The sequence below is a fragment of the Lissotriton helveticus genome, chromosome 3_1 (assembly GCF_964261635.1).
Source record: "Lissotriton helveticus chromosome 3_1, aLisHel1.1, whole genome shotgun sequence".
NCBI lineage: Eukaryota > Metazoa > Chordata > Amphibia > Caudata > Salamandridae > Lissotriton > Lissotriton helveticus.
The window spans coordinates 1,462,280,907-1,462,303,640 of record NC_136061.1 but is presented as its reverse complement, the minus strand read 5'-3'; positions in this window follow the sequence as shown (position 1 = coordinate 1,462,303,640).

The following is a 22,734-nucleotide window of genomic DNA, read 5'->3' as shown; positions in this document are numbered from 1 at the left end:
ATCTCTACCTAGTTCTTCATAGGATTTTTCTATAATTCTGGCAATTTCAGCTGGTTGGTCTGCTATATCTGTCTCTTTTAACCTCTGGCGGATCGCCACATTCGCTGCTTCTCCTTTTATGTTGGCTAGTAATATTGCCGAGACCTGCTTGAAGTCTTTTAGTAATTTCATACCAAGAGTTAAAGCGGGTTCTGGACCGTATTCGTCTTGAATTTGTTTTAGCACATCTGGTATTACCGACATGGATGGTACACCATGTGTTTTTGTGTAAATGGAAGCAAAGACTGTACCCCAAGTGTCACAGTCCTCCACGTGTGGTGCGATTCCCATTGGAAGACAGATAGTCAGAATCCTGTGTTTATCCACAGGGGTGGTGTCTGGATGTGGTGTGTATCCGGCTAGGACCGGCCACGTTGCTCCTGGTCTACCTAGTGGACCGAGCCTGGTGATGTGATTATTATGTTTTAGGGCGCCATTAAACAAGAGCAGGTGCTCTTGGAATTTGAGTGATACTTCCACTTCCTCGAAAGGAGTGTAGGTATCCGGTGGTTACTCTATTTTATAATAGTGGAACTCCTTTGTTACAGCATTTGCTGCTGGAAAGTGCATCCATGAATAGAATACCTCTGTCTGCCGATATTCGTGTGCCTCAATTACGAATATGACTGTACCACCTCTTGGTGTCAGTCCATTGTCTATAAGTTTTAACGTTATAGATCTTCTTATGTTGACCGGGATGAGTTTTATATCCGGGTCTGCTCCTTGCATAGTATTATCAGCTTCTATTATTTCAGCTGCTAATCTAGCTCTCTCTCTCTTTCATCATCACTTTCTGGCATTTTACTGTCAGGAAGGTTATTCTGTTTGTTTGCAGATCAGGTTTCTTGTGGAAACAAAGATTAGATGCACAATATTTTGGAACAGTGTATCCTTCAACGTTGATTGAACCAAGAACCATACATAGGATTTCCCTCCTGCGAGGTTTGGCGGATTTGACCTCTCACCCACTCCAGACGTCTTTGGAGTATTATGGGAAAAAGGGGTCTGAGTGAAAAAGCACGACTGAGTTACTCTAAAGTCTTGCGTTAGTTTTATCGCCTATCCAAACACGTTGGGCGCCATGTAGTGTAGTTCCTATTATCCCAATAGGCTCTGCGCATTGGAATAATACCTCCAATAGTATAGACCTAGACCAGACGTTAACTAGGTCTTCTACTGTCGATATTAGACTTAAAGTTTTGGGTTTGCCAGCTAGCTCAGAGTTCACTAGAAACTTTCTCGAATAGACAAGGAGGAGTTGAACCTCCCTGGATAGACAAGAAGGGATTTAGTTTCTGACAACCATAGAACATAACAACTTTGCTCTCTCCTAATCAAGAGTGTATCTCTAGAGTCGTGTGAAAACAAAAGACAACTTATTTTACTCAGTCAGTACGTGCATTCTTAGTTTCACCAGATTGTAGAGAAAAGGAAGAGACGGGCGTGTTCAATAAAAGATGTTATTTATTGATCAGTCTCTTTTCTCGTACAAGAGAAATGGATCGATATTATTGCAATACTTATGGTTAAGTAAAGTGCATACAATAAAAGCAGAATTATAAAATAATACTATAAAAACATTGATATGGTTTCTAAGCCATACGTTATTTAAAATGGATAAAATAGATACATACATATAAACATTTGACTAATCGTACTCAACTGGTGCTTCTAACTACGCCTACCCCAGTGTACCTGACCTAAGCCTAATACGTGGGCGGGGATAGAAAGTAGCAGTTTAAGTTAAGTTTGTTTTGCCAAGTGATTGATTCAAGAATTCTCTGTAAGGGGTTATTCAGCTCTGTACCTGAGATCTAGGATGGTTGACGGATAGTATCTCTCGTCTGAGGTCTCGATATTCCAAGCTGCCTGCGAGGGCTGCTCAGAAGCGCCGGAGCTGGATTTCTCGGCAGGAGAAAGCAGCGTCTCGTTCTCAGCGCGTCAGGAAGGCGGGGCAGCGCCGGGGGCTTCGCTCTCTGCTGGGCTTCGGCAAGTCTCGCTGCTCCGATCTCGCCACCACCGCGCGTGTTTGCTTAAGGCAATGTCGGTAATATTTATACCTGTAAGGTGCCGAGATTGACGTAAGGATGGACATAGATACGTCAATAAGGATGTCATACGAGCTGGTCGTTAGCACATTCTTTTACTGAAGTTCTCGGTGAAATCAAAACAATGGCCGCAGCGTTTTTCCCAGGTTGTCATAGGTTTGATTTGTTTTGAGGACTCCGTATGCCTTATCAGGGGCTGGAGGAATATTGCTTTGCCTAATTAGATGGCAAGCGTTATGACCTAATCAGATAACGCGCTCCTGTGCCGTGGTCTGGCGTAATCAGATAACGGTTTCTGCATCATGGGATGGCTGCTAGTTAACTCGTTAACCAGAATAGGGTCAGGAATAGGGGGATCTATACAGAACCTATAGGAATACATCACAGCGTGGAACTGTGGGGTGTAGAAGCTGAGTCGGTCATTGAGGTATGCAGGTCTGGCATTGTGTAGGGCTTTGTGTGCGTGGATGAGGAGTTTGAAGGTGATCCTGTTGTTGACGGGGAGTCAATGCAGGCCTCCCAGGTGGGGTGTGATGTGGCCGCGTCAGGGGACGCCAAGGATCAGTTGTGCCGAGGCGTTCTGGATGTGTTGCAGCCGTCTCAGGAGCTTGGTTGTTGTTCCTGTGTAGAGGGGGTTCCCGTAGTCCAGCATGCTGGTGAAGAGGGCCTGGGTGACGATTTTTCTTGTGTCGGAGGGGATCCATTTGAAGATCCTGCAGAGCATTCGGAGGGTGTTAAAGCAGGAAGCAGAGATGGCGTTGACCTGCTTGGTCATGGAGAGGGCGGAGTCGAGGATGACCCCCAGGTTGCGTGCGTGGTCGGTGGGTTCTGGGGCTGTTCCTAGAGATGTTGGTCACCAGGGGTCGTCCCAGGCTGAGGGGGTGGGGCCGAGGATGAGGACCTCCATCTTTTCAGAATTCAGCTTCAGCCTGCTGTCCTTCATCCATTCGGCGACGGCCTTCATTCCTCTGTGGAGGTTGGCTTTGGCGGTGTGGGGGTCTTCGGTGAGGGATATGATCAGCTGGGTGTCGTCGGTGAAGGAGATGATGTTGAGGCTATGTTTTCGTGCGTCATGGGTGAGTGGTGCCATGTAGGTATTGAACAGGGTCGGGCTGAGGGATGATCCCTGTGGAACGCCCCAGATGATCTCAGTGGTCTTGGAGCGGAAGGGTGGGAGGCGGACGCTCTGGGTTCTGCCAGAGAGGAAGGATGTGGTCCAGGCCAGGGCCTTCTCTTGGATTCCGGCATCATGGAGGCGTGCTGTTAGGGTGCGATGGCAGACTATGTCGAAGGCTGCTGATAGGTCCAGAAGGATGAGGGCGGCTGGTTCTCCTTTGTCCATAAGGATCCTGATGTCGTCGGAGGCGGCGATGAGGGCAGTCTCGGTGCTGTGGTTGCTGCGGAAGCCGGACTGGGATGGGTCCAGGATGTTGTTGTCTTTGAGGTAGCGGGTCAGCTGTCTGTTGACGATCTTCTCCGTGACTTTCACCGGGAAAGGGAGCAGAGAGATGGGCCGGAAGTTCTTGAGGTCGTTGGGGTCCGCCTTGGGTTTCTTCAGTAGGGCGTTGATCTCGGCGTGCTTCCAGCTCTCTGGGAAGGTTGCTGTCTCGAAGGAGATGTTGATTGTTTTCCGGAGATGGGGTGCGATGGCTGTGCTGGCTTTGTTGAAAACGTGGTGAGGGCATGGGTCAGATGGGGATCACGGAGTAGATGGAGGTCATGGTCTTGATGGTGTCTTTGTTGCTGACGTTGGACCAGGCGGTCAGGCGACTGGTGCGGGTGGTGGTCGCAGGGGTGGTGGTCTCGGCGGTGGATGTGGGGGTGGCGGTGTCGAAGCTTTCGTGGATGGCGGTGATCTTGCGGTGAAAGAAGGTGGGTAGTGAGTTGCAGAGGTCTTGTGATGGTGGAATGTCGTTGATGTTGGAGCTGGGGTTGGAGAGTTCTTTCACGATGTTGAAGAGCTCTTTGCTGTTGTGTGCATTGCTGTCTAGGCGGTCCTTGAAGGCGGTCCTGATAAGTTTGTGGTGTCTGCAGGTGGCGTTTATGTGGGCTGTGTAGCTGTCTGGTGTTCGGTCACGGAGCCAGCTCTTCTCCAGCTTACGACCGGTGCGTTTGGAGGTCCGGAGGTCTTCAGTGAACCATGCGGCTTTCCTGTTGATGTGATTGGTGGCGGAGGTCTTGAGTGGGGCGAGGGTGTCGGCGCAGTCATTGATCCACTGTTTGAGGTTGATGGCAGCGGTGTCTGGGTCAGTGGGGTCGGCGGGTGGTCCCAGGGCAAGGGTGGTGGTCAGTTGGTCCTCGGTGACCTTGCCCCAGCAGCGGCGTGGCATCTGTTGGGAGCGGTGGTGTGTGGTCGGTTTCCTGAAGGTGAAGTGGACGCATCTGTGGTCTGTCTAGTGGGGTTCGTGGTGTGGTTGAAGGAAATGTGGGGACTTGCGTAGAAGATGTGGTCCAGTGTGTGTCCAGCGGCATGGGTGGGTGTCGTCATGAGTTGTTTGAGTCCGAGGTTGGGGAGGTTGTCAATCAGGGTGGTGGAGTTGGCATCGTTGTTGTTCTCGAGGTGGAAGTTCAGGTCCCCGAGGAGGATGTAGTCCGTGGAGGCGAGGGTGTGCGTGCTGATGAGGTCGGCGATGGAGTAGCTGAACTGTGGTCAGGACCCGGCTGGTCTGTAGATGAGTGTTCCTCTGAGGGTGGTGTTGGAAGTGCATGTGCTCGGCGGTGGTGAGGGTGTCGTTGGTGTTGGTTGAGACTCTGAGAGTGTCCTTGTGGATGATGGCGATTCCCCCTCCCACTCCGTTGGTGCAGTCTCTGCGGGAGATCTTGTAGCCTTCTGGGATGGCTATGGCAATGTCTGGTGCCGAGGTGGTGTTCAGCCAGGTCTCCGTCAGGAAGGCGACGTCAGGGTGGTTGAGTCTAGGAGGTCCCAGATTTCGATGGTGTGCTTGCGAGCGGAGCGGTTGTTGTGGAGGATGCATCGTAGGTGGTTGGGTTCTCTTGCTGATGGTTTGGGGGGCCGGATGCTGGTGAAGCTGCAGTTCCGGCAGGTGAAGAGCCCTTGGGCGCGCTTCGGGGTGGCCCGGTAGCAGGAGTGATCACGTCCGGGCTTGAGTGCATGGAGGGTGCTGGAGTCGTAGTGCAGTCTGGTGTTGTGGCGGCTTTGAGGTCCAGGGGTTCTGTTGCTGGGCGCATTCTATGCACGGACGGGCGCAGACGGGCTTGCCTTTAGTGCGCCAGCGGTGCGGCTGTGCAACGGCCACCAAATAAGGGGATGTGGGAGGGAGGGGCAGCTGGGAGGTGGTAGCTGGCGGCGAATGGGAGCGCGGGGCCGCAGGGGGGCAGCAGCAGGTAGAGCGGGACAGAGAGAAGCCGAAGGCTAAAGGGGGTGGGGCAGGGACGCTATACAGTGACACAGGGCAACAGGAGCAGTGAGAAATAAAATAAAATACAAATGGCACAGTTACAGAAAGTAAAATAAAACGAAAAGGCACAGTACAAACTGGAGCGCAGAACGGGAGTAGCAGGCACAGAGCAGTGATACCAGCGGAGGGGGGGAGCAGCGAACTCCTGAGGCGACAGCAGCTGGCTAGGAGGCAGGAGCACACAGGCGGAGCTGTGCAGTGTGGGGGGCGGGTCGCTCCCTCCCTCAAATGAATGATTAACAACCATCTGAGGTGTAACTCAGAAAAAACTGAGATCCTGCCATTTGGCCAACAAAACCCCTTTGTGCCTAAACATTGGTGGCCAGAAAATGCCACCCCCCCCTCCTCCCCTAATACAATAAATGCAGCTAGGAACTGAGGAATAAAATTTGACACCACACTATCCTTCAAACAACAATCCCTGGCAGTTGCGGGCACATGTTTCCATATTATAAAAAGTCTAAAGAAATTCTTCAACCTGCTCCCCTACTCAGCCAGGCAAACTGTTGCTGTTGCCCTTATTTCATCTAGGCTGCACTACTGTAACAGCCTCTATGCAGGAACCATCAAAGCAGTTATGCACAAGCTTCAGGTGGTCCAGCACGCGGCTGCACGGCTGGTACTGAAGTGGCCCAGGAGATCATCTGCCTCGGCGGCATTAGACATCTTGCACTAGCTGCCAATTCACAAACGTGTTTTGTTTAAGGTCCTTATCATGACCTTCAGGGCCTTTCACTCACAAGGCCACCAATATCTTCAAACAGGTTCTAAGCACTATGTTCCCTCCCATAGCTTAAGATCATCCAACGCAATCTGCTGATCATTCCGGCTTTCAGATTGGTGTCAAAGGGAGGAAAATCACTTGCGGTTATAGGCTCAAAGGCATGGAATAAACTTCCACCTCAGCTTCGACAGATCTCATCTGAGTCTGTGTTAAGGAAGGCACTTAATACCTGGATGGATTTAAAGTGCACCAGACATACTTTGTAAAACTGAACGCCCTTTTCTTCTGTTGGGAGCAGTAAACCAGCTCTGTTTCCATCTCTGGTTTTTCCATATCAGTGCCAATCTACAAGGTCAAAAGCACAGGAGAGCTCCATAACAACATATGTGAGGCCTCTTTCCTGGCTTTGGCATATTTGCCCATGATGAGAGTTAGGGTAAGGGTTTGTTCTACAGTCACTTTCAGTCAAAGTAGAAAGCACCAAGTGTCCAGCCAGTGTCAAGACGCGGGGGGGGGTGTTGGAGCACTGGTGCTCTTGTGCTTCCCCTTATTGCTGCGTTGTTGAGCAAGCTCCCTCGATGGCTCTGGGAAGACGGCAGCACCAGATCATGGCAAGAAAGTAGATAAACAGTATATAAACAGTGATACCCACCAGTAATCACTCAACATGCAATAAGGGATATAACGAGAAAGGAGAAAAAAGGAGAAACCTAGAGGGTGGATTAAAATCCCCAAGCCCTCTAGCACAGTTCTACTACTCGGTAGCTTAGATTCACTACCGGCTAGATCCCGCAGAGTCTGCCTCATTGGAGTATATGTGGAGAAGAACTATATCCAAAAGACAAAAAGGATCACTTACAGGCACAAAACAGGCTCAATATCAGGTGTGGTGCAGACTAGTTACCTTCACTGAAGGTGCTGATCTGCGGGTTAGCAGAGATAGCCTGTCTAGGTTCAGGTGCAGTTTGCATGCCTTGCATGAGCTTTCCCACCTTTGTATATGCTTCTACTACTTCGAAATAACTAAAATGTAGAAAAGAAATTACAAGGAATCATTTTGAATTCACAATGAGGTGGGGACATTCCTGAGGGTTGCTACAAACACAACCTAAATGGAGGAAAACAACAATAAATAAATCTGCATCACTAACTGACTTAGACACCCTTCCATTGGTTAATAACACTTATAATAACAGAAAAAAAGTCCCAACAAACATGTACCATGCAATGGACTGGGCACTCTTAGTCTGGCTTCTGCAAGTAGGTTACCATCTGAATTAGGTGCACAAGGTAGCTCAAGAAAACCACCTGCAGAAAAAGTTGCACCATCTGATCTTGACTCAGGCTCTGGTACATGGATTATAAAGGCTCAAGTTCATTTGAACAAGGTACGTGCACTCTACTCCTCCTAAATCAAATGTTGCTCCCTTGTTAAGCTTCAAAGAGCAAAAGCAGTGGAAAGAGATATGGCAAGAAACACGTCTCCGCTTTGCAGGATAAAAAAAATCTGGATCAGGCAATATTAAATCTGGATGGGAGTTCAAATCTGAATGATACTGTTAGCAACTTATCAGCCCGCCAAGATTAAATTTTAAGTCAACAAGTACCTTCTCTTACTGGGATACCTCTGACAACATCACCACTAAAGTCAGTACTGTGTGTCAACATTGCTCAGGCAGCACAAGATGTAACAAGCTGTAAAAGTACAAAGGACAAGTTCATTATGAATCTCAAAAGGGAATATGTTTGGAAACAAATATGTTAATCATTAATAGAAAATGTCCCGGCTAGATCTAAATGAAGAGGACTCCCCATTGTATCAATTTATAATAAATAGTACCTGAATAAGCATAAACAATTAAATAAGGCTCTAAATAGAGCAACAAGAGTAGCATACCATCAAGCATATCAAGCCACAAATGCGGAAAAAACGTGCACATTAAAATTGCTGAGAAGAGAATTCAAACAAGAGATTTGGAAGGCTAAAAGGGCACACGGTGGGGTGATATGGGCTAAGCTACACTATGCCAGTAAGACCAACCACATAAAGGTGTTTTGGAGAACTATCAACAATTTGGACAATGGTGGCTGTAGGGCTAATAGTGCTAATATTCCATGACTCCAGTATATAATGAGATCTTATCGACTAGATTTATCCACAATTTATGACAAGGGAGTAGTCTGCACCAATTTATACGAGTGAACCTTCAAGAAATCCAGCAAACTACTTGCTAATACCCTAACCGACAATGATGCAAAGTTCTTCACATCATGTTTACTCAAGGGCCTCGAAGACTGGGCTGCATCGATCAATATAATCCCAATCTACAAATCGGGTTTATAAAAAGGCCAATCAATTTCTACAAACGTATTGTCTCTCACTTTAATTGCAGAGAGAGCAGTTTATAACAGTCAAAAATTATTCTTCTGCTTAGTTGATTTGAACAATGCAAAAAGAAGAATTGATGGACAGAATGCAGAATAATGTCATACATTCACCCCAGTACAAAGATCTGGGCCTAAATATATCTTTTTTTTGCTCACCATGCCATTCCAGTTTGTACCTAGCCATATTCAAATCAGTCTTGCCCCTTGGACCCAATGGGAACAGTCCAGCCCGAAATGTCAGGCCAGGTCCTCCCTGGACTGGAAACAAGCATCCTAGGACTGGTTTCGGGCTTTCAGCCCTCATCAGCCAGGATAGCTTGACTCCAGTGGCATGGAGAGCACGGGACCCACGTCTGGGCATACCCATACCACTGCGGGAGACAAATGAAAAAAAAACAATTGATGGACAGAATGTGGAAAAATGTCATACATGCACCCCAGTACAGAGATCTGGGCCCAAATCCATAGTTTTTGTGCTCAGCATGCCATTCCAGTTTGGACCCAGCCATATACAAATCAGTCTTGACCCTGCGCCCAATGGGAACAGTCCAGCCCGAACTGCCAGGCTAGGTCCTCTCTGGACTGGAAACTAGCATCCTAGGACCGGTTTGGGCTTTCATCCCTCATCAGCCAGGATAGCTTGACTCCATTGGCTGAACAGGGGTGTCTGAATTGGGGTGGCGTAGTGAGCTAAAGAATGATGATGGATTAAACAGCTTGCAATGTTCAACACTCCATCCATCATCTCCTGTGGTTTTGCTTTATTTCCCCTAAGTTAGCTAAGTATGCCCAGATGTGGGTCCCTTGCTCACTTTGCCACTGGATTCAAGCTAGCCTGGCTGACGACGGCTGATTAGCCAGAAACCGGTCCCAGGATGCTTCTTTCTGGTCCAGGTAAGACATGGCTTGGCTGTTCGGGCTGGACTGTTCCCAAGAGGCACAGGGTCAGACTGATTTGCATATGTCCATGTCTGACCTGGTTGGCGGAGTGAGCTAAAGAATGATGATGGATTAAACCCAGATCAGTTGACTGGGGGTGAGTGCTTGCAATGTTCAACACTCTGTCCATCATCCCTTTGGTATTGCTTTGTTGATTTGAAAGCCTTCTTTGACATCATTCCACGTAAGTTGCTATGGTCCTGGCTTGCAGCGTGGGATGTGCTACGCACAGTCCTTGTTGTGATTATACGCCTATATACCAACACTTGGGTCGAGGTGGAGATGGGAGATGGCAACAACATGACTCAGCTATTTGACACCTTTGGCGGCATAATGAAAGGTTGCGTGCTAGCACCAAGTCTTTTTAATCTCTTCATGGCCGATCTACCTTTCAATCTACATAAAATAAATGCATACCCACCCAACCTTGCAGGATGTAATATAAAATTCTTATAATATGCCAAAAACACCACACTAGTCAGCCATACTCCAATAGGCCAACGTTTAATTGAGTCCTTTGATAAATATATAACAGCAAACCAGTTAAAGATGAACATAAATAATATAATGGTAATAGAGTACTCTAAGTCCTGAATAAGGGACATAGGCAGAATGGCAATAGAACCAGTCAGGTCATCCAAATACCTAGGAATAACACTTGATGAAAGAGAATTGTTCAAAGCCACTTTAATACCTTAAGAGCTAAAGCCACTTCCTGAATGAGATAATTGCCCATCCACAAACATTTGGGTAAAATCATGAATTCTAAGCTGGTCCCTGCAATTGATTATGACTAGGTAATTTTCTGAGGTACAAAAGAAAATCATAACAGTGCAGCACCTCAAATAAAAAGAATAATAAAGAGGAAAAAAATAAACCAAGTCAAACAATTAAACTTTATGTGATTCTTGTCTTTATTGTCTTCTTTTCCTTAAAAAGTATCTCACACACACATACACTGAAGACAGCCAACACATTTCGTCCATAGCAATGGGCTTCTTCGTGGCCCAGAGAGACCCTAGACCCCCAGCGCACCTAACTTCTATTCCTAGAGCCCCATCTACTAGGAATCTGAGCAAAGAAGGGTCTCCCATTAACTGCATGCTCCTAAACTGCAGATCGGCCTCTAAACATGCAACCGAAATAGCCAAAACCATCCTCTCCCATGATATAGACATAGCATTCATCACGGAGACCTGGCTCAACAATCTCTCTTACACCAGCATGGACATGCTGGGGCCTCCAGGATTCACAATGATCAACAAAGACCGAGAAGAACAAAGGGGACGGGGCATAGCAATCATTGACATGAATATCATCTCCATCACGGAAATTGCATCCTGCCTGTATAGCTCCTTTGAGTGTCTCTCAGTCAACATCAAGACATGTGATAACAGGACTTCAATTTGCCATCTACTTTACCACCCCCCAGGCAACTCGTCCGAATTTGGGGAAGACCTTTCTGACTTGATTGCCCATTGTGCACTCTGTAACTCAAACAATATAATTCTAGGCGACCTCAATCTAAGATGGAATGAAACAAAAAAACCTTCTTATTCAATCCCTAAACAACCCCCTACTAGAAAACAATCTGACCCAACACTGCTCAGAAGAAACACACCACAGAGGAGCAACCCTTGACGCAATTATTGCCAAAAGCAATGCAATCACCATCAACCACATCCTTCCCGTAGACTGGTCCGACCATCACATCATCCTTTTCTGCATCAACCAAGCGGTCCTAACTCAGCACCCCAAGTAGGACCCCCCAAATGGGTTAGGAGCACAGCTCAGATCCCTAGAGCAGTTCTAGAAGAAAGAATAAACTCGCTCCTCCCCAACATCACTGATCACCTCTCAACTATCGAACTCACCTCTCTTTACAACTCAAATTTGACACTCACCCTAGACAGCCTTGCACATTTGAAACTAAAAAAAATCCAGGAACATTCCATACAGATCATGATACACCACTGACATCAATGAAGAAAGAAGACATTTAAGAGCCTCTGAAAGAATCTTGAGGAACAATCCCACCGCCCTCCATCGCGATCAACTCCAAGCAGCCCGCAGGAATTACAAAAAGCACATTAAGAACAAAAGGATATCTTTCTTTTGCTCTACACTAAACATCGCAAAAAAACGACCCAAAGAGCTCTTCAATATCATCAGGAATCAAACCTCTAAGCCAGTGACATCCTCAACTCAGGCATCCAATGAACGCTGTGAAAACTTCACCATCTTTTTCAACAACAAAATTGCCAAGATCGATCTCTCACTTGGCTCAAATCTCATGCCCTCCGCCGAGTTCCAGGCACCGGAATCAAACGATTCTGCCTCCTTCAACCCCCAAAACACTGGTCTTCCTTCATTCCCATTCAGAAAGCAGAGAAAGTCAAACTAATCTCCAACACTAAACCCTCATCCCATTTCCTGGATCAGCTACCCCCTCAATTGACCAAGGACCTGAAGCTTGTCCTAGCCCTGCTATGGTGCAAGAACATTAACAGCTCACTGAGCTCAGGAGTCGTTCCATACTGCCTCAAAGTTGGTCAAGTCACTCCACTGCTGAAAAAGCCAGGTCTAGAAACTGAGGATCTGAATAATTTTAGACCTGTATCGAACTTACCTCTTCTGTCCAAAATCCTAGGAGATGTGTACTTGCTCAGCTTACCCAACACTTGGACAACATCAATCTTCTAGATCCCCATCAATTGGGCTTCAGAAAGGGCTGCAGCACTGAAACCGCAATCCTCAATGTCATAGACGATCTGCAAGAGTTACTTGATTCAGACCAATGCTGCCATTTCATCCTCCTAGACCTATTGGCTGCATTCTATACAGTCGATCATAAACTGCTCATCAAGGTTCTACAAGAAAGGGCTGGTCTTGAAGAGACGGTCCTCCACTGGTTCTCTTCCTTTCTCCACAACCGCTCACAAACAATAAAAATGTAAAACTTGGAGTCCGACCTCCATCCTGTCAACAGGGGTGTTCCACAAGGATCAGTGCTCTCCCCTCAGCTTTTCAGCATTTACATTGAACCCTTTAACACTCTACTCAGGAAATCGAAAAACCCTTTCGACCTATATGCAGATGACACACAATTATATCTGGAAACCACCTCCATTGGCGACATCCAGAGAGTCAATGCCACGCTCAGAGAGGTACAATACTAGCTTTCAAACAATCACCTGAAACTCAATCAAGGGAAAACAGAAATACTCCTCATCTCAAACAAAGATGAAAACTGACAAATCGCAGAATGGCTCAAAGCTATTGATGCCCTCAATAGTAACCTCATCCTGGCGGATTCGGTAAAATCTCTAGGTATCACCCTAGACCTGAAGTTGGACATGAAAAAACATATTACAAGATCTTCTAAAAGTGCCTTCCTCCATTTGAAATTACTGTACAAAATAAAACCCTTCCTCCCGCTCAAGGGCCTTCAACAAGCCACCCAAGCACTAGTGCTCTCCAGAATTGACTATGGGATTGCAGCCCTGACTGGGTCAGCAAAATCCCACCTCGCCCCCCTGAAAACAATCTTTAATGCAGCAGCCAGACTGGTCACCAGAACTAAGAAATTTGACCACATCTCCCCTGCACTCATAGAACTCAAATGGCTCCCAATTGAGTTGTGAGCCAGCTTCAGAACAGCCTGCCTCACCCACAAAGCCCTGCACAGAGGCAAACCGGAATACCTGGCTGCCAAACTCAAAAGGGAACCTCAGGAGCTCCAACACTCTGCTACTCATCCCCCTGAAAACTCTCAAGCAAAAGACTGCAGCAAAATTGTTTGCTGGAAACGCCCCCAAAATCTGGAACTCCATCCCCCACATCAGAACGATCCCGTCATTTCCAAAATTAAAAAATCTGCTTAAAGTCCTCTTCCTCGTCCGCTCTCGAGTGAACCGATCGGAGCCAAGGATGCACCCTAGCCGGCACTCTATCTAACTTTACCTTTTGACCGTGAACCTGACTCGGGTCAAGAAAGGTTTTTGGACACTCGTCCGGCGGAACAAAGAAACTTTTTGGAGGCTCGTCTTGTTTGACCTGCACCCTCCATGCCCTTCTGCTCGACTGCGCCTTTGTTTGCTCTATACCCGGCTCAACCCCCATGTTTGACTATACTCTGTACTGCCTATTTGCACATAATTTACTTGATGTAAAGCGATCTGATACCCTCGGGTCCAGCTAGCGCTATATAAAATTCCAAAAATATAAAAACAATAAATAAAATATAATGAGTATATAACATGTAAAAAAATAATTACACAAAACTAAACATACAGTTTACACAACACATGATACAACAATCACAATGAGTAACAGAAAACATTAGTGAAGCATGCACAAGTCCAAGTATAAATACCCCCATAAAGAGGCACTAACAACTATATTTTACACATAGCAAAAAGAACTGGCAATACACACAAGATTTAAAATATGTCAGAAAAAGACATGTGGAGGGGGTGAAAGAAGTAGCGGATGGGGGGTAGATAAATGAAGGGGAGGGAAATGAGAAAAAAAGGGAAATGGTGGGAGCTGGGCAACATAATATCAAAACAATACATATGCATATATAAATATCCCAAGTGGCTTATAGGATCTATGAAAGCAGTACATGCATAATACAAATGATAATCATGAGCCAAATCAGACGTAATCACGGTGTATTATTAAAGCCTGTTCGTTATATTGCATTAATTCTTTATTCTATTGCTATGCAAAATGATCAACATTGGATTGCAAATATTCATATAATAACACAAAAGAAATCTGTGGAGGTAAGTAGGAATCTGCATGTTATAGATGACAAAAGTTAAACAATGTATATGTGTTTCTTTATCCCATGGAGGGAATAATCTGAGTGGAGGAAAAGTAAATATTCAAATATGAGGAAAAAGAGAAGAGTGTATTTATAAGGGACCGCACTCTCGTGTACACAACAGAACTTGAACTAATTTCCTCAGGAAGTCACAAGCCAGCAGAAGCAATACATTATTAATAAACAATGTACATATTTCTATATTCTGTTGCAGCAAACTGGGAGGCAATAAGGACTCAATGACCATGCAAAGAACAACAAAACTCGATGCACTATTACGTACCAAAAACATTGACTCAAGGTACTCATCCATATATGCCGTATTATAAAGTGTCATTCAAATGGTCCACAAATATTTACTGGCTGTATGTATCATTCTATAAGTGAAAACAGCACAAATTCATACCATTAAATAAAAATGAGTTATAAGAAATCACACAGCCCTTTTGTGAGGGATGTAAAGAGAACACAGGAAGTACCAGGAAGTAGCTACATAATGATACTGAAATGTAAAATGGATATACCTACCGGGCAGTATCTTTCCATCAGGTCCAAATATCACTATTGGATTGGAAATAACAAGCAGTAGTACCACCCAATGTGGATAGTGTAAACAAGGAATGGTCGGGCCACTAAGCCCAGTAAAGCACCTATACATATGAAAACAATATACAAATAAACAAATAAAGAATATACAAAAGGACAAAGGAAAAAAAGATAATAATAGAACAAAACAGAAGATAAAATGAATATGATAAAAAATGACAACAAATATATGCGTAAGTACGAGAACATGGAAAAGGAATATTGTTTTATATGTCGAGTCGGCCCAAGAATAAATGGCAGTGCAGGCAGTCAGAAAAGTGATGAAACAAGTTGCCAGAATCATGATAAGCAATCCCAAATGATGAAGTTGCAAACATAGCACTGAGTCTTTTGAATAAATGTAGCCCGTAATTGCAATTCCTACTAAAAGAAGCAGAGAGAGACGTCCCAGCTGGCATTATTTGAGGCCATGCAGAAAGTTATGAAAACTCCTGCCTTGACTTTCTTAGTCAACAGTAATGATCGCAGCACACTGCAATGTCCCAAATGGCAACATGGTTATTTGTTTCAGAAGTCAAGTGTTAATGCAGCCCAGCTAACAAAATGACTATGATTGAAACTCAATACAGAAACGAATTACTGGACTGCATGGTAAACAGCGGAGGCACCAAAATTCATTATGCAAAATAACACCACAACTTGAAAACAATCAAGACATGATACTTACTTCGATGGGTGCACGCGCAGCAAATAAACCATCCAATGTGCCAGAACGTAGTGTGTGTGCGGGAAAGAACTAACCCTGGGCGAAGCACTACGCTACGCTCGCGGAGTTTGCGAAGTTTTCGCAACTTCGCACTACGCAAGCTGCACGTAGCACAGTGCAAACATGCGTAGTGCAGCGTAGCGTAGTGCAGCGGTCATTTTTTGCTTGTTCGCGGTCCTGAACGTCATGTTCGCGACCGCGAGCAAGCAAAATGACATCCCGGCGAGATTCCCAACGCGAGGAGGTCAGGTTTCTCATTGTGAGTGGTTGGGCATGCTCGCGACCGCTCTCAATGAGAAACTACCTGTTCGCGTTGAGAAAGCTGCCGCTCGAGTAATAATCTACTCGAGCAGCAGAAAACTACAGCTCGCACTGTGCAAGATGCCGTTTTCAATGCTTGCACAGTGCCGGATGCTTGTCCGCACTGTGCAATCATTGAAAACGCATCTTGCACAGTGCGAACATGCTACTACGCAGCTCGCGTAGTGCTACGTGAAGTTCGCGTACTGCGAAGTGCACTTCGCGTAGCGCTACTTCGCGAACTACGCCCACCCTTAGAAATAACCCAAATCAGGCGGTAGCTTCCTATTTGAAGGCCACCTTAATTGTCCTGCAACTATGGCACACGTGGGTGGTGGTCAGGAGGTCAAGCACTGTAAAGAAATGAAGTAGGACCCTGACAGTGGTGAAATTTGACCACCATCTTGGAATGTGGAATATATCCAGGAGCTAGTAAACATGCACCACTTAAAAAAGGAGAAATCCAATTATATAGCGGGGTCTAAATAGATGTTTCAGTAAACACGCAGTTCTGTGTCTTTTATAGGCTGATATTGCTTAAATGAGCCAGACATGTAAACATAATAGGAGAGATAGTAAAGATTCCCAACAAAGATGGGGAAAATATCAAACCAATGTCAAATGCATATTTGGTTTGTTAATAATCAAAACCAGTGGTGGCTCGCATAGGGCATGCTGCAGGGTGGTGGGCGGGGTGGGAGGGTAGTAAACTCTGACATAAGACAGAATGGAGGAACGTAATAATTACTTTCCTCCGTATCATCGTATGTCCGAGTTTACTACACCCCCATCCTGCCCCTCCCGAGCCTCGCCGCCCTGCAGCACGCCATATGCGAGTCACCACTGAAAAAGCCATAAGAACATACAACCACAAGGGAGAAAAAGGTGAAAGATAAGAGAAAATAATAATTAGAATTAAGAAAAGAAAGAAGAAAATAAAGGCATGAATTCCTCAAATGTAATACAGAACACATGAGAATTTTTAGATAACAAAAAAAACCATAAATATGATGCATGTAACTTAAAACACTAAAATGGATGACTTATGTCATTCCCACTATTAATAAGTGGGTATCTGAAGAGCATATATCTAAAAGACGCCCCCAGCATATGTTACATATTCAATCCTAGATCGAACCTTACAGAAAGTAATGCATTTCTTCATCTGTATTGTGACCCATCTCACCAAGTGCTGATCAGAGCAGCCACCTTCTGACATAGGAACAGTTCCCTATCCCCCTCAGAATCCTAGGGTACATGTTTAATGCCATTGAACCATATCTCACTGTTCTCAGCCTGGCGTTCCATCATGTGAAATGTAATTCGGTATTGAATATCCTTATTTTGTCTAGCCCTGACATGTTCTTTGAGGCATATTTTTAGTGCTCTCACAGTGCTGCCCACTTAAATTATGTCACAGATGCAACGAATTATGTAGACAACAACTTTGGACTTGCAATTGATAAATGTTGAATCTCACAGCCCTTTTGTGAGGGCTGTAAAGAGAACACAGGAAGTACCAGGAAGTAGCTATATAATGATCCCGAAAGGTAACATGGATATACCTACCGGGCAGTATCTTTCCATCAGGTCCAAATATCACTTTTGGATTGGAAAAAACAAGCAGCAGTAACACCCAAGGTGGGGATAGTGTAAACAAGGAATGTAATTTGGTATTGAATATCCTTATTTTGTCTAGCCCTGACATGTTCTTTGATGCAGATTTTAAGTGCTCACACAGTACTGCCCACTTAAATTATGTCACAGATGCAACCAATTATGTAGACAACAAATTTGGACTTGCAATTGATAAATGTTGAATCTCGTACTTCTCTGGTGGTGTTTTAGCAGACTTGATTACTTTTGATTTTACCAAATCTGAACATGTTGCATTCCTGACACATTTTTCTGAGGTGTCAATGACAGTTTATTGGACCAGAAACACACTAAAGCCCTTAAATATTTTTCAAAATTCTGATGAACATTGGTGTTGCTGGAATTTGGTTGGGGTTTGAGCCACTAAGCCAAATATTGGCGAAAAAATCTGCCTTTTTAAAAAGCTTACATATCCTAATGTTATCTAAAGATTGTTCCCTAGCCAAAATGTGTTGGAAAGAACTTACAAATCATGATACTACAAGTGTTTAAAGATCTTACTTAGCTGAGTGCCTCAGCACTTTTAAGTGATAGTCATTCGGGCTCTGACAATACATAAAGCCTCATTTGAGATCATTTTATTGAGCTACAAATGTTTCATCTTTTATAAAGGTCAAAGAGGCCATAGCGGTGATACAACGGTAATTACACAGTAATTTCTCAATGCAGAACCTCAACTAACTCTATTTTACAGCTAAAAAGGTGTTGGGCCCTTGACACCATGTCTTACCTTCAGGAGACTTTATATAAACATGAACATTCAAAAATGCAATTATTATTTAAGCCAATGAAGAGAGTTGGTGAGTATTTTAAAGGGTTTTATTTTCTTAGTTAAAAATGAATGTTTTTCTGACCCTTTATTCATTAGTCAAATATCAATCAGGTTACAGAATTGAAAATTAGGAAAAATCGAATGAATACAGAACATAATATAAATTGCATACAAAACATTCCATAAAGGAAGGGAATAAGGCATCAAATGTCAATCAGAGTTCTTTAAAGAGTTCAGGAAATACAATTCAAGAGTGAATGATGCAAGGCTCATCAATAATTATTAATTTGCAACAATCTTCCATAAAGAAAAATAAATGCATAAGACAAATAAATCCTTTCAAAAACTAGTTAATTAGTCAAAGTATAAACATGGAATTTTAGCATTCACACCTGTCCGAATCAGCTGCACTCTGTGCCCTGGTCTCATCAATCTGCCTGTCTGTGTTTAGGAGTAAGACAGCCCACCCTTTATAAGTCCACAGAGGAATGTGATCTGCCTTGCCAAGAATATGACGTGCAAGGACTCTCTGAAAAAATATGAACAAGAATCCCCCACCTCTCCTCGGACGCAATCTCCTCAAAGGCTGCTGGAATCTCATCTTCTAAAGTTTCTGGTTCCTAACCCGTATAATGTCTCATCTAATCTACTCCCTCTCAAGAGCTCACACGCCCCCCTAAAGCCTAAAAGCCAACCACGCCTCCAAAGAGGTCATTATTTATACTCTAATTCTTGGCTGACTAAACTAATAATGTTGCATTTTTCAGTAAAGCTTGTACCTGACTGGTTAGCATGGATGGCATGAAGGTCTCACCATTAAGCATGGGCGTAAAATCCGCTCCGCTCGCGGATTTTTTGGATTTTCGGCAAATTCGCAATCCGCGAACGCTCGCGAATTTGTTGAAAATCCGTGAATCCGCTCACGGCGGATTTTTTGCTTGGTTGCGGCGCGCGGCGTGGTGCACGGCGTTCACTTTCCGTCATTTAGCGTTTGCCGAGTTGTTTTTCTTTGCGAGTGACGCGCCATTTTAGATCTTGCTGCGTGTTCCCGCGGGAGTTTGGCGCCCGCGAATACGTAATCGCGGCTTGCCACCTTGCACAGCACACCTCGCGAGAGTTCGCAATTGCGAACACGTAGTTGCGGCGGAAAGGAACAATCTGGCACTTGCGAAATAGAGATTTTGCAATTTCGCACAAGAAAATCACCAGCAAACAGGATAAACCTTCAGAAAATTATGATTTTTATCAGAATCACTCCTCAGGTTGACATTTGCATGGCCTTTTTTTTTGCAAGGAGTCCATTTTGGGGGGGGGAGGAAGGAAGTGTCCCACAGTCTCCAACTTCCTGTTCCTGTCCAGCAGGCTCCTCCCAGTGCTTTGTCCATCTCCTGGTCACTTTCATTTGGATCTGGAGCTGGAAGGATTACTTTTTGTGGGTGCTGCTTGATATTTGGATTTGAGGCCTTTTTGACTGTCTTTGGATCACTTTTGGATTAGAAATCAACTTTCACAAGTAAGTTTGTTTGGGGCATTACAGTTGCTGCAAGTAAAATTTTGGAACTTTTTCAGAACATTAAATAAATTATATTGTGGGTAGCCACAGTATCCAGTATGACCAGGGTTGGTTAGGGGTGCATGATACAACTGTTTTGTTGAATTTAAACACCATTGAGGCCATGGATGGGCTGGGATTGTGCTGATTTTTGTCCTTTTTTTGGGCCTGCTGGTGTGGCCCTTTGCCCAGGGGTGGTGAGTGTTGCATGGGCCTAGTCTTTCTGTGGGGTGTCTTCTTGAATTTAAACATAATTGAGGCCATGGATGGGCTGGGATTGTGCCTATTTTATTGTTTTTTGTCGTTTTTGGGGGGCTGCTGGTGTGGCCTTTTGCCCAGGGGTGGTGGTGGTGCATGGACTGAGTGTGCCTGTGGTGTGGTCTCACTCTCTTTAATGTAAACATCATGGATGGCATTGGATTGTGGTGATTTCTGGCTGTTTTTCTGTTTTTTGGGGGTGTACTGTTGATGTGGACTGGCCATGTGGGTGGTGGTGGTGGCCATCTTGAGTGCTGGCTGGTACAGGCAACATGTGCTTGGGGTGTAAGGGGCCATTTTGAGGAGAGGCAGTGTCTGAGGCCTGCACTTATTTTGGCTACTTTTCATCCATTATGCCCAGGGGTAGTGAGTGTTGCATGGGCCTAGTGTTTCTGAGGGGTGTCTTCTTGAATTTAAACACCATTGAGGCCATGGATGGGCTGGGATTGTGCTGATTTTATTGTTTTTTGTCGTTTTTTTGGGCCTGCTGGTGTGGCCCTTTGCCCAGGGATGGTGAGTGTTGCATGGGCCTAGTCTTTCTGTGGGGTGTCTTCTTGAATTTAAACATAATTGAGGCCATGGATGGGCTGGGATTGTGCCTATTTTATTGTTTTTTGTCGTTTTTGGGGGGCTGCTGGTGTGGCCTTTTGCCCAGGGGTGGTGGTGGTGCATGGACTGAGTGTGCCTGTGGTGTGGTCTCACTCTCTTTAATGTAAACATCATGGATGGCATTGGATTGTGGTGATTTCTGGCTGTTTTTCTGTTTTTTGGGGGTGTACTGTTGATGTGGACTGGCCATGTGGGTGGTGGTGGTGGCCATCTTGAGTGCTGGCTGGTACAGGCAACATGTGCTTGGGGTGTAAGGGGCCATTTTGAGGAGAGGCAGTGTCTGAGGCCTGCACTTATTTTGGCTACTTTTCATCCATTATGCCCAGGGGTAGTGAGTGTTGCATGGGCCTAGTGTTTCTGAGGGGTGTCTTCTTGAATTTAAACACCATTGAGGCCATGGATGGGCTGGGATTGTGCTGATTTTATTGTTTTTTGTCGTTTTTTTGGGCCTGCTGGTGTGGCCCTTTGCCCAGGGATGGTGAGTGTTGCATGGGCCTAGTCTTTCTGTGGGGTGTCTTCTTGAATTTAAACATAATTGAGGCCATGGATGGGCTGGGATTGTGCTTATTTTATTGTTTTTTGTCGTTTTTGGGGGGCTGCTGGTGTGGCCTTTTGCCCAGGGGTGGTGGTGGTGCATGGACTGAATGTGCCTGTGGTGTGGTCTCACTCTCTTTAATGTAAACATCATGGATGGCATTGGATTGTGGTGATTTCTGGCTGTTTATCTGTTTTTTGGGGGTGTACTGTTGATGTGGACTGGCCATGTGGGTGGTGGTGGTGGCCATCTTGAGTGCTGGCTGGTACAGGCAACATGTGCTTGGGGTGTAAGGGGCCATTTTGAGGAGAGGCAGTGTCTGAGGCCTGCACTTATTTTGGCTACTTTTCATCCATTATGCCCAGGGGTAGTGAGTGTTGCATGGGCCTAGTGTTTCTGAGGGGTGTCTTCTTGAATTTAAACACCATTGAGGCCATGGATGGGCTGGGATTGTGCTGATTTTATTGTTTTTTGTCGTTTTTTTGGGCCTGCTGGTGGGGCCCTTTGCCCAGGGGTGGTGAGTGTTGCATGGGCCTAGTCTTTCTGTGGGGTGTCTTCTTGAATTTAAACATAATTGAGGCCATGGATGGGCTGGGATTGTGCTTATTTTATTGTTTTTTGTCGTTTTTGGGGGGCTGCTGGTGTGGCCTGTTGCCCAGGGGTGGTGGTGGTGCATGGACTGAGTGTGCCTGTGGTGTGGTCTCACTCTCTTTAATGTAAACATCATGGATGGCATTGGATTGTGGTGATTTCTGGCTGTTTTTCTGTTTTTTGGGGGTGTACTGTTGATGTGGACTGGCCATGTGGGTGGTGGTGGTGGCCATCTTGAGTGCTGGCTGGTACAGGCAACATGTGCTTGGGGTGTAAGGGGCCATTTTGAGGAGAGGCAGTGTCTGAGGCCTGCACTTATTTTGCCTACTTTTCATCCATTATGCCCAGGGGTAGTGAGTGTTGCATGGGCCTAGTGTTTCTGAGGGGTGTCTTCTTGAATTTAAACACCATTGAGGCCATGGATGGGCTGGGATTGTGCTGATTTTATTGTTTTTTGTCGTTTTTTTGGGCCTGCTGGTGGGGCCCTTTGCCCAGGGGTGGTGAGTGTTGCATGGGCCTAGTCTTTCTGTGGGGTGTCTTCTTGAATTTAAACATAATTGAGGCCATGGATGGGCTGGGATTGTGCCTATTTTATTGTTTTTTGTCGTTTTTGGGGGGCTGCTGGTGTGGCCTTTTGCCCAGGGGTGGTGGTGGTGCATGGACTGAGTGTGCCTGTGGTGTGGTCTCACTCTCTTTAATGTAAACATCATGGATGGCATTGGATTGTGGTGATTTCTGGCTGTTTTTCTGTTTTTTGGGGG